Source organism: Momordica charantia (genome assembly GCF_013281855.1).
Source record: "Momordica charantia cultivar OHB3-1 chromosome 9 unlocalized genomic scaffold, Mcharantia_2.0 BLBB01000009.1, whole genome shotgun sequence".
Classification (NCBI taxonomy): domain Eukaryota; kingdom Viridiplantae; phylum Streptophyta; class Magnoliopsida; order Cucurbitales; family Cucurbitaceae; genus Momordica; species Momordica charantia.
The window spans coordinates 17,176,552-17,188,875 of record NW_028275167.1 but is presented as its reverse complement, the minus strand read 5'-3'; the positions used below and the strand labels follow the sequence as shown (position 1 = coordinate 17,188,875).

At 36.9% G+C, this 12,324-nt stretch overlaps 1 long non-coding RNA gene across 1 annotated transcript; it reads right to left on the bottom strand.

Annotated features, from left to right (window-relative positions):
• Positions 1 to 233: 233 nt before the first annotated feature.
• On the bottom strand, positions 234 to 2,840 carry LOC148209104 (uncharacterized). The gene is made up of 3 exons (XR_015787350.1): positions 2,148 to 2,840; positions 2,009 to 2,048; positions 234 to 418 (listed from the first exon to the last, which is right to left on the bottom strand). It is a non-coding gene; the product is annotated as an uncharacterized LOC148209104 (long non-coding RNA).
• Positions 2,841 to 12,324: the final 9,484 nt, after the last annotated feature.

Sequence of the window (12,324 nt, the reverse complement as noted above, 5' to 3'; positions counted from 1 at the left end):
GGATAGACCATTTAATACCGACTTCACAATAACCAAACCCTTCAAGGAAACATTTACTAACTATAAACCATCCACTAAATGAATATTAACATCTCGAATGGCAATGAAGCAAAAACTAAATCAAGTACGATCAACTTAAACAAATGTATTCATAAATATCCTAATTAGGTTACAATCTCGTAGTTCAAGAAGCTAACGAAATTAATGCTCTAAAAAGAATAACGAATCGGCAACCTTACAACATCCTTCAGAAAATAAAACTAAACCAAACCAACCACTAAAAACTCAACTACAAGATTAAATAGCCACAACTATCCTAACTAAAGGAAATTAAATGCACGCAGCATGGCTAATGGTCTTTCCGATCAAGCCTCATCCTCGCCATCACCATCCCAAGAGCTAGCTCGATACCTGCAAACTGGAGGGGAAAAAGAGGGATGAGCACAACCACAGTACTCAGTAAGCAGTCCTTATCCGAAGGGTCACACACAAACAGCATACTTATCAAGAAACAACGTGTCATGCTTATTAAAGGATCAACACACACATCATGCTCAACCAAATCATGAAACATTCATAGTCATGCTTTTCATCACATTATGCATCCAAACATAGACACATTCTATAAAATTCAGTGACAACCACAACCAGGAACACATTAACTACCAATCTCTAGTCTCCCTAACCTCTCGAGTACCTCTACGCTTATCACAGCTATCCTAGCCTCCCACAGTTAACTCCTTCGAGTAGAGTCGACCCCTGACCATTTTTACCTAGAGCCCCGACACTGCTGCATCGGCCCTCGACCATTTATACCCAAGGCCCCGATAGTATTCCTTTCAAAAGACACCTCGCATCGACCCTCGACCATTTATACCCGAGGCCTCGACACTCATCCTTATCCAAAATTGGTGTATCGACCCTCGACCGTTTTTACCCGAGGCCTCGATACCCAATTAATGGCGTATCAACCCCCGACCATTTATACCCGAGTCCCTGACACCCACCCATTCACTTTCTCCAAGAATCCAACTCTCACCAAAGTCTTACTATATACTTTCTTAAGCCACTACCCCTGCATCTTTCAACTCACAAATACAATCCAGCATGCTTCCACAACATATACAACTTTCTAATAATGAGCTAATAACCCAATCATGCTTAATATCCAACATCATTATTCAACAAGCATTACTAAGTATAATAACTCACAAAACCCGCCGAACAATTCATGCATATCCAGGCAACAAACATTACCACAGCAATACTCAACAGTTTAGCAAAGCAAAAATCTCACCATTTTCATCGACAAATATCTAACACTACTCCAAGTATTTCGACCAACACAACGAGAATTATTTAGCACAATGACGTAACAAATTAGCATTAAACGCCACAAAACTAGCACATTAGAGTCCATTTAGCATACATTAACGCACACACATGCCCCTTGTCTACTTACTTTGTTATGTCCCAAAACTCTCACAAGAGTCCTACTTGCTACTACGTCATGCCTCATGCATCAACAATCTCATAACAGTCCAATATGCGATACACCAAAATGATCATATGTAAAATCCAATCAATCTAAAATAGTCCAACATGATCCAACAGCTCCAACAGGCATCGTTCACAGAAAAAGCACAATCAACCACTTAACCAAAATATAATTGATAAATACCCAGCATACATCAAACACAACCGATTTCTCATAAATATTCAATATGCTTTCGAAACAACAGATTATAGTATCGGTATACAAATTTCATCATGAAAACCAATTAGAACATAATAACAATTCAATCATAGTCATCCAAGATTACCTGGCTACAATTTATTCACACAACCACATAATTTTCCCAAGATATATCAAAAGTTTTATCAACAATGACGTTTACTAAATGATAACAACGACAAGCAACATGCAAATATCACACATGGGCACACGAGCAAACAACCATATGATATCAGCACACAACAACCAATCCCTCCAGTAAGAACTACTTACAACAAAGTTCTAATGCGCTACCAAGTTCACCGAAGGGTTCCTAAATCCAAAAGCAAACCAAACTTGATTAGAATTCATGTTAGAAACACTTAGTTTGCATCGAAAGTAAGTTTAGATGATCAGTTACCTACTATCTCACCATAAAACCTCTTGGGTAAGGAGTGGGTCGACACCGAGGAGGTTCGGGCTTCCAAAACTGAGTTCGAATGTCCTTATGCTTGCTGTTCGGATGTCAAAAGCGATGGGTAATGCTGGTTAGAGTCTAAATAGGAGTGGGTACCGCGAATCGAACTCCGAACAGGTGTGGGTAAACGTCTAAAGTCGTCGAGGGGAAGCAAAGGCCACAGATCGGGGCGTCACTGTCGAGGGTCGTTTATGCGTTACTGTAGGCTCGCCAGTCGGCGGTTGCTCGTGGGTAGAAGTCACGTGCCGTTCTAATTAGTGGTTGCTGTCGACTATCGACTACCAAACACGGTCGAAATCTTGGGTCCAACACACGAAAAGAGGCTGGGTAACGCTGAAGAAACGCGTGCAAGGGAGGCGTCCCCGCGGGTTCAGAAACGCCGGAGAACCACTACCACGGACTAACGCCAAATTTGTTCTTCACGCAGCTGTTCCGGTCGTTAGATCTCGCAGGAAAACGCTCATATTACCGTTCGTGGGACTGCTCGAAGCTGGCGAAACGAATCGCTAAAACCCGCGCCGTCGTTGCTCGTGGGATGCAGTTGCCGCAAGGTCGGGGTTCGCTGATCGTCGAAGAGCCTGTTCGCGGATCTGGGCGCGATTCACCGGAGAGAGGGGATGATTGGACGGAAAAAGTCGAATAGAAAGGGTGGGGCACGATTCACCGGAGAGAAGATCCAAGAATTAAAGTTATCAACTTAGGGAAAAATCCAAAGACACTATTTATCTCTTAAAATAAACGAGTCAGAGAACGCGGGGCGTTACATTTATTTTTCTTTATGGGACAGAAATTAAAAAATATATATACAACTGCATCTTTTTTCGTCTTGCACCTCGAACTAATCAGAATTGTAATGAAAGTGCTCCTTTTCAACTCGCACCTCGAGCTAAACAACATGGCCCCCATTCTATTTAAGGTTGAACTCGTAATATAATAAGACATGGAATCGAATAAACATCACTTTTTATTACAGCCAATCCTCGAATATTTACACAAGTTCAATTGATCTGAACTATTTTACAATTCAAGGATAATAGCGTTTTAAGTGCTCCGCATTCCACAGATGCGGGAGCGATTCCCTTCAAGATCGGCCAACATTTATATGCCTGTCTGCACGATGCCTTTACCTTCGAATGGTCGCTCATAGGTCGACTCTAGGGTGTCAGAATGCATCTGAACCTTCCATAAGACCAAATTTCTGACTTAAAAGCTTCGAGGTCGAACTCGGGCATTGTAGTTGTTGGCTTTTTTACTCTCATTAATTAATTTTAATTCATTAATTAATTAATATTTTGATGATAACAAACCTAATTTTGTTTATTGACAATTTTAGTGTTTTGAAGTGTCCACATCATAGAGCTCAAAATAAGGATTCCAACGTTTTTTGAATTACCCAAATTGGAGCTCAAATGAATAAATTATGATCGAAAGAACTTGGAAGGAATAATACCCGAGGTGGATGACGTGGCGACTGAATCAACTAAGTGGACCAATGAAATACTGACATGTGGTTTGGTGTTAAAAAAGATATAGAGAGGAAAAAAATTGAAATGAAATGAAAATAAAAAGAAAAGAGAGGAAAATAAGAAAAAAAAATATATCTATATATACATACATACATATATTAAAAGGACGTTACCTTTGGAGTTAAAAAAAAAAAAAAAAAAGAAGCCTGAAGGAGGTGGTGGAGGGAAAGTTTTATTATTATTATTTTATTCAATTAAATTTCAACCTTTGATTCAAATTTCTTTTCAATCCAATGGCCCAAATTTAATTTGGATTTCAAATTTCTTCCCAACTTTTCCTCTTCTATTTAAACCGTTCATTCTCTCAAATTTCAACAACAAAATTTTCTTCCCAATTTTCTCTCCAATTCATCCATTGGTCATCTCTCCAAAAGCTTCAATGCTTCTTTAAATTTGTTGTGAGAGATTTCATTATGAGAGATTTTGAGCTTGCAATTTTATTTTCTCTTAGCCATTTGAGGGCTCTTATTGGTAAGAATTTATCTTACAAATTTTTTAGCAAAAATTTGTATATCTACTCTTTCTAGAGAGTTTGTGAGTTTGTTCTCAAATTTCTATATCATTTGTAAAAGTTGCTCTTGAGCCTAAAAAAGAGTATTGTAACGGTTTGATCCTGAATCGTGGAAAGGATCAAGTTTGTTCTTGCTCCCGAAAAAATAACATTGTACCGGTTGGATTCTAAGTCGTGGAAAGATTCAAGTTCTTCAATTGAACATCCAAGATTAGCTTGGAAAGTAGAGTAGGCCAATTGTTGTCGAACCACTATAAATTTCTGGTGTCATTTTCTCTAACCCTCTTCTATTTAATTTTTGTAATTAATTTTCTTTATTATAAATTGCATGAAATTAATTGCTATAATTTGTTATTCATATTTTATGTGCAATATTTACATTGAAATTAATTAGGGTGCTTGAAATGTTACTTATAATTTACTGAATAATTTATGTTAAAATTATTTGTTGGTAAAAAGTTTACTTAATTATTTAAATTGAGTCCACCGTGTCAAAAAGTTTATAAAGTTTCATTAAACCCTATTCACCCCTTCAAGGGTTGTCACACCGATCCAACAAGTGGTATCAGAGCGAGGTTTCGCTCTTCTACATAAATTATTTTCAAATTTTACCTTGATTTTAAGTATCTTGTTTATTTTTGAAAAATTATTTGAAAAGTTTAATTCTAGAGTTATGAAAACTTTAGATTTTTTTGAAAGTCATTACATTGATAGACCTCCTTTCTTTGATGGTAGAGAGTCTGATGTTTGGAGACATACAATGAAAACTTTTTTGTTATCTATTGATTTTGACATTTTGTATGTTTGTGAAAATGATATTTCAAAATCAAAATTGAATGATGAAATTGTTTCTTTCAAGCTATAAATATCATATGTTGTGCTTTATATAGAAAAATATATGATAAAGTTTCACATTTTATAGTATGCATATGATATTTGGAATTTTCTTGATAATATGTATAATGTTGAAAATTCTCCTTGTATTGTTAGTGACTTAGTTGATGTGGAGGAGAATTATAATTCTAAAAATCAAGAAAAATTCCATGAAGTGGAAAAAGAAAAACATGATAGATCCTCCATGTGTTTAATGGCTCATTCGAACAACGGGAGCAATGTCAAAAACAATGAGAACAAGGTAAATCATAAACCTCCTACTTATGATGAATTGTATGATGCTTTTGAAAGTATGCAACATGATTTAGAGAATATATTAAGCTATCAAAGAAGTACAATGCTTTATTTATTAAAAATAAATCTTTGATAGATGAAAATTCTTGCTTGAAAAATAGAGCTACTAAAGATGTTTTGCATCATGATTGTTGTGGTGAGAAAAATGATTTGAATGATATGATTAAATTTCTTGAAAAGAAGAATGAGGATCTCAAATCATTAGCATGCGAATTAAAAATTGATTTGATAAATAAGAATGAGAAAATTGAATCTCTTTCTTTGGAATTAAATGATAAGATTCCTAGCTTGAAAAGTGAAATTGTTATTTTGGAAACTAGCAATACATCTTTGGAGAAAGAGAAAATTTCCTTTATTGACAAAATTAATTTTTTGAGCTTGATGTTTGTGAGAAAAATGATCTTTTGCATGTGCTTAAGGAAAAAGAATTACTTGCTAGTAAAGAGCTTGAAATTGCAAAAGAATTTATTAAGAAGTTGACAATAGGTGCTCAAAGGAGGCTATATTGATGAATGCTCTACTCGTTAATGTTCTAAAACTATCTTTGTAAAAACGTCTCCTATTGTGTCTAACCTTAATATGCCTAAGGTTATGTCTAAAAATGCTAAAACTAACTTTGTGCCAAATTGTCATCATTGTGGTGTCGAAGGTCATATTAGACCTAAGTGATTTAAATTGAAATATGTTCATACTACTTCCTCTAGAAGAAATTTTTCTCAAAGAGCAAAGTTGCACAATGCTTCAAAAGAAATTTTCCAAAAGAAAAGTAGAGTGCATAAATGTGTTGAAATAAATAAATCATTGCATAATGTTGTTTGTTCATATGTGACAAGTATGAACATAAAACTTATTCTTGTTACTTGCACAAATCCAATGCTTTAAATGTTAACGCAAATGCTAAATTTATGTCTAAACATGGAAATGGTAGAATATATGCATGAAAATTGAATTTTGTGCCTAAACATGCTCATGCTAAAACTAATTATTTGCCTAGTGCTAAATTTGTGACTAAGCATGTTCATGGAAAATCAAATTGTATGCATAATGTTCAATTTGTACCTACTTGTCATTTTTTGGAGTTAAAGGTCATATTATGCCAAATTGTTTTAAATTGAAAAATGCTCCAAAGAAGAATCTCTTTAAGAAAAATAGTGTGCAAAATAATTTTGTTGAAAATAAAGTCTTGTCTAATGCTGTGTCATATGGCAAAATTGGTCATAAATTTGATATTTGTTATTCAAAAAAATTGAACACTAAAAATGTTGGAACAAATTTGAAATGGGTTCCAAAATCCTTGGTCAGTAACAATGAAGGACCCAAGAAATGGGTACCAACATCTTTTGGTTAAACTTTGTTTTTTAGATATGTTTCAACAAGCAAATGGTTGCTTTGACTTGAAAGTAAATTTTAAAGGAGCAACACTATATGGCCGGCTTGAAAATACAACAAATGAAAATGACATATTCGATAATTTTAGTTTTGGATTATTGAGATAAATTTTCTAGTATGATATATTTTATTGAAATCATATATATCGATATATTTTGAGAAGTTGAAGTTGATTTCTTTAGTTTTATATATTATTGGATTAAATACCATTGAGTAAATTGAAATTTTATTAGGCCTTTATCTTTATTTCTTGATTTTTTTTTTTAGAAAAATCTTGAATTTTATTGTTGATTAGATTAAATGCCTATGAGATACTTGTGAATATTATTGGCATTTATGTCTATTTCTTTAATATTTATTGTTTAATTGATTAATTCTTGCAAGTATGTGGTAGACTTTTTTTAGATTTATCCATAATACTTATTTCTCATTGTTTGAAATATTGTTATATGTCATTAAGAAATAATTGAATATTTATTTTGGCATTTTTTCTAGGATAGTGAATTTTGAGAAATATTGTTTTTGGTAATTGATATTTATTGTTTATTCTCTGAATAAATTGTTGAGATTGACAAAATTTTGATTGAACGCTTTTTGGCCATGAATTATGTGTTGTGAAGTGTGTTGAATCAAGAAATCGACCAACTCTGCGAACGTCAGCTCGAACCGGATGAGCTGGATAGTGAGCCCCGATGTCACTTAAGAGACCTGCAAAACAGAGTGAGCACTACGATGTCAAAGTCAGTGAAAGTTCGAACTAAATCGAGAGAGAATCAAAATGTTTGCATACCTCTAAATGAGCGAAATGGTTCTATTTATAGGCGAAGACCCCGATAGCGTTCCCGACAAGGCCTCGACGGCTCTTTAAGGTTACCGTGAAATGCGGCGTGTTGTCATGGAGTATGTCGAAGGTGTGACCGAGCTGTGATAAGCCAATCGGGTAAACCAATAACATGGGAACGCGATCGTGAACAACCTCGTTCGGCTCGGCCACTGATGGAAATCAGCTCGATTAGACGGATGAGCCGATATGTGTATACTTAGGTGATATTCTGTGGTATCTATGAGCCACGTGTCATATTTTGCATCCACTCGTCACCTGCCATGTGTATGCTGAAATCTACCTCCAACATTGGCCTCCACTGTGCTGTGGCACAATGCTTGCTCAGCTCATTGCTGTGGTAGAAGAGGAATGTTACCTGACTCTTTGTCAAAAGTGACGAGTTTTCAAGTAGGGGTGACGTAGGATGACATGATTGCTAGCTATCTATTTCGCTGGATCAAATCGTGACTGTCAGACTCGAATTACATGAACGGCTGAGATAAGGTTGTCGCTTTCTATAAATAGGCAGCTTCATTTCTTCCATTTCCGTTACTTTGATTTTGAAATCCTCTCAAAAATTTCTTCTGCTTTCAGGATCACTTCAGCTCAGAACCCGCTTTAGGCCAGTCATCTAGGATCTTGCGTTTTAAATTTTATCGAATGGCTTCGTCGTCTGAGTCTGGAGGGGCTATTATCTTAGCCTGCACGAGCCGTGGAGGCAATGCTTCAGTTTCTAGCATAGATCCCCTCTATAGGGACAAACTGATCTTAGATGAGGCCACCCCTAACATAACTAATTCAAACTTAGATATGACCAACCCTAATACTGCTGAGCTGAACTTAGATGCAGCCACCACCTCAAACAGACCTAATCTTGTCTCTGATCCTCTTCCTTCCATCTGTAGAGAGTCTGACCTGTCTGACCTAATCAAACTTAGAGAAGAATATAGTGTAAGAACTTTTTGATATGCAGAGCGGAAGCTAAGGATCATAATACACTTAATGAAGCAATTTAACTAAAATAAGCATGCCGTGAAAAAAAGATGAAAAAGTAAAGAGGAAGTGAATAACTTTACACCTTTGAAGACCTTCATTGTAGCTTCTTTTCCTAACTCAATGGGACCACGAACGGCAAATTCGTGCTATCCTCGGGATGATGAACACAGTTGTGGGACCGAATTTTGAGTGAAAGCAAAGGGAAAACACTAATGGCTAGGAGAAAACAATAGAATTTGAGTGGAAAAATTATGCACTTATGCAAGGAAGCATTAGCCTTCTCCAAGTGATCTTCACATATATAAAGACCAAATGCATGCAAGGACGAGCCTTGTATGTCTTCCACTTCAATCCAGACTAGCATGCCTGGAAGAAACACTTCAAAAACCACTAGTTGGTGGGAAAATCCAACTTTGAAGTTGGATTTTTCCACTAATCTTGATTTTTAAATAAAACTTTTATAAAACTAATTTTTTATAAAAACAAAAATTGAAATATCAATTTTCTATTAAAACAAAAACCTAGCCAAATTAATATTTCATATTAATTGATCCTTGACACCTAAGCTTGATTAATCACATTAATCAAATTACAATTCTTTCTCGTGCTTTAAACTTATTTAAAACTAATTTAAATAAGTTATACTCTCCATAATAATTAATTCTCAATTAATTATTAAATTATATATTATATCTCATATAAAATACAATATTCCCTAAAAAGTTGAATTTGAACACTTCAAATTCTTGCTTCACCTAGTTCATCAATTTTATCCTTTATGAGCTAGCATGGAGACCCCATGGACCTACAGATCATGGGCTCCAACGATTCGAGACTAACCGGTCAAACTCTTTAACTTAGTTGATCGACATTCGTTAACTAACAGGATTGTCCACTATAGCCTGTAGATGCACTCCCCTCACTGTAGATATATTTGTGTCCATTCGATATAACCATCATCGGTAAGTTAATCCTTCACAGGCCGTTCGTAACCTCAGCTAGGTCAAAAACAGTTTTACCCCTGTGCTACATCTTTTCTCTTTAAGTATCACTATCCCTCTAATGAACAATTGACTTAGGATCAAATCACTAAATCTAATTCCTCTCGGGTCAGTAAGAGGATGCGGCCCCTTGTTCAAGACCGGGGATCAACCCTTAAGGGAATAACCTCTCTACTATCCCTAAATAGGGCAGGAGTGAATTCCATCTTGCTAATTCTATGTCCCCAGCTATCTACCCAGTCTTATCCCTGAAATGGAAGGCATATTGAGCAGCACTGATGAGCCTACTTTCACCTATGCAGATCAAGGGAGAATCCTAGAAAAATAGGAGTTCAAAGACGGTTCAGGATTTAGATCAAGTTATCTAGGTCATTGATAAACGAAATTAATCAGTGTTATCCGTAAACGGTGTTAATACGTAATAGTGGTTATTTCAGGGCCAGTCTTACACAATCTCATTGTGTAAAACACCCCCGCTCACATGTTTCTACATGAACGAATCAGGATCACTTCGTTTATGATACCTTACAACATTTGTAACAATCATAAAGCGGGCCGTATTCAATAGTGTCTCCAGGAAAAAGTAGCCAACTTGATTCATGTACTATAGACTGTTTAGGCTATTTACTTGAACTTGATCGAGTTTATGTCTCCACATAAAGTCCAAGTACTCATTATAATAGCCAAGGGATCGTAGTTTATTGGATTTAATGTTTAAAAAAATCAGTTTCAACACTTGTCTGAATAACCTCACATGTATTAATGTTCACTGTTTACAAACTACAAGTATTAGGACAAAATACCCGACATATAGGATACCTGATAACATCCAAATTTAATTGCCTCAGGTCGATGAGAGTTTAGATAACCCGCCTCCTGGGTGGGTCGACTTCTACCCCCAGATGTTCGATCGTGGGGTTCGGCTGCCTCTTCATCCTTTCATTCAAAGGTTTCTTTATGCCACCAACTTGGCCCCTGCCCAGCTGGCGCCCAACGGGTTGGCCACTCTCCTTGGATTGTGGTTCACTTGGTGGAGCTTCAACTCGGGTGATGAAGATCATTTCCTCACCGTAGGCCAGTTCTTCGCCACCCATATAATAAAATCTTACAAAGATCATCTGGGTCGGTATTATATATCGGCTCGAAATTCTTTCTGTAAGATCATGGAATCCACTTCAGCCAATAAACACTGGTAAGACAAGTGGTTCCTCGTCTCGAGCGAGTGGCTTATCATTAGGGATGGATAGCCTTTCTGCCAGGTTCCTAACGAGTTCGAGGAGTTAGGTATTTTTTACCTCGGGTCGGCCTTAGGATAGGATTTTTAGACTTCTCCTGCTTCATTTCAACCCAAATTAACTTGTGTTTTTTTCCTGTTTAATACAACTGTGCCTCGTCCCGCCCTCCGGCTCAATTTAATCTCGGCGGAGATAAAAGAGTGAGTAGAGTGCTATGTGAAGATCTGGTACGAGGGACTCCTGGATGAGGTGAACTTGCACCATTGCGGTCTTTCATACCTTGAACCAAGCCAAACATCTAATGTAACAACCCAGAAATTTCCGCACACCTCTAGGTCACATTAACTACCCAACTAATCAATTTTAACCCCGATTACAACCTGCCAACTTCCTATGCACATAAACTTATAAAATCAAGTTCCAACCCTCATCAAATTAACGATAAACCAATCTCATGGAATAACATGCAACAACATTCGTGAACCACTTCACGAGGCAGTTTATTATTCAATCAATATGAATCTAAACAAATGGAATAAAACTCAAATAGGCACCTAACTCGAAGCATAACTAACAACAAGGGAAAAATCTCTCAATTATTCAAAAGCAAATAAACCGTTTATTGGCCACAACATAAGGCCCTAACCAATGAATTAGACTAAATGGGAAAAACTAAGCAGCCTATGGTCCTCGCTTGTCAGGTCTCCTCCGTCCCATCACCATGGTCACCCACGAGTCCTTCACCTGAAACAATCATTGTAGAAGGGGGGGGTGAGTATATACAATATACTCCGTAAGTAGCCCTCACCAAGCACACACCAACATCATGCTCATAACCATAAAGGAAACATAAATCGTCATGCTCTATCATTACAGTATGCGAACAACCATAGACATGCTCTACTAATACATTATACATTCATCCATAAACATGCTCTATAAGACCTGATGCTAACCACAATCATATAAAAACAATTACCGTCCACCTTGCTCCCTAACACCTCAAATACAACTATGTTCAGCTTAGTTATTCGAGCTCTTTGAAACCATTCTCTTGGTAGTGTCGGCCCCTGACCTTTTATACCCAGAGCCCCGACACTAGTGCATCGACCCTCGACCATTTATACCCGAGGCCCCGATGTCTTACAATCTATTGGCCCTTGACCATTTATACCCAAGGCCCCAATAGTTCTCCTTTCGAAAGACTCCTCGCATCGACCCCCGACCATTTATACCCGACACTCATCTTTATCCAATATTGGCGTATCGACCCCCGACCATTTATACCCGAGGCCTCGATACCCAATTAGTGACATACCAACCCCCGACCATTTATACCCGAGGCCCTGACACTCACCCATTCACTTCATAACTTTCATAATTCCACATAACATTTCTAGCCTCCAACCAAGATTTCGGTACTACTTCCCTATTAGCACCGACCACCACAACGCCCATCAACA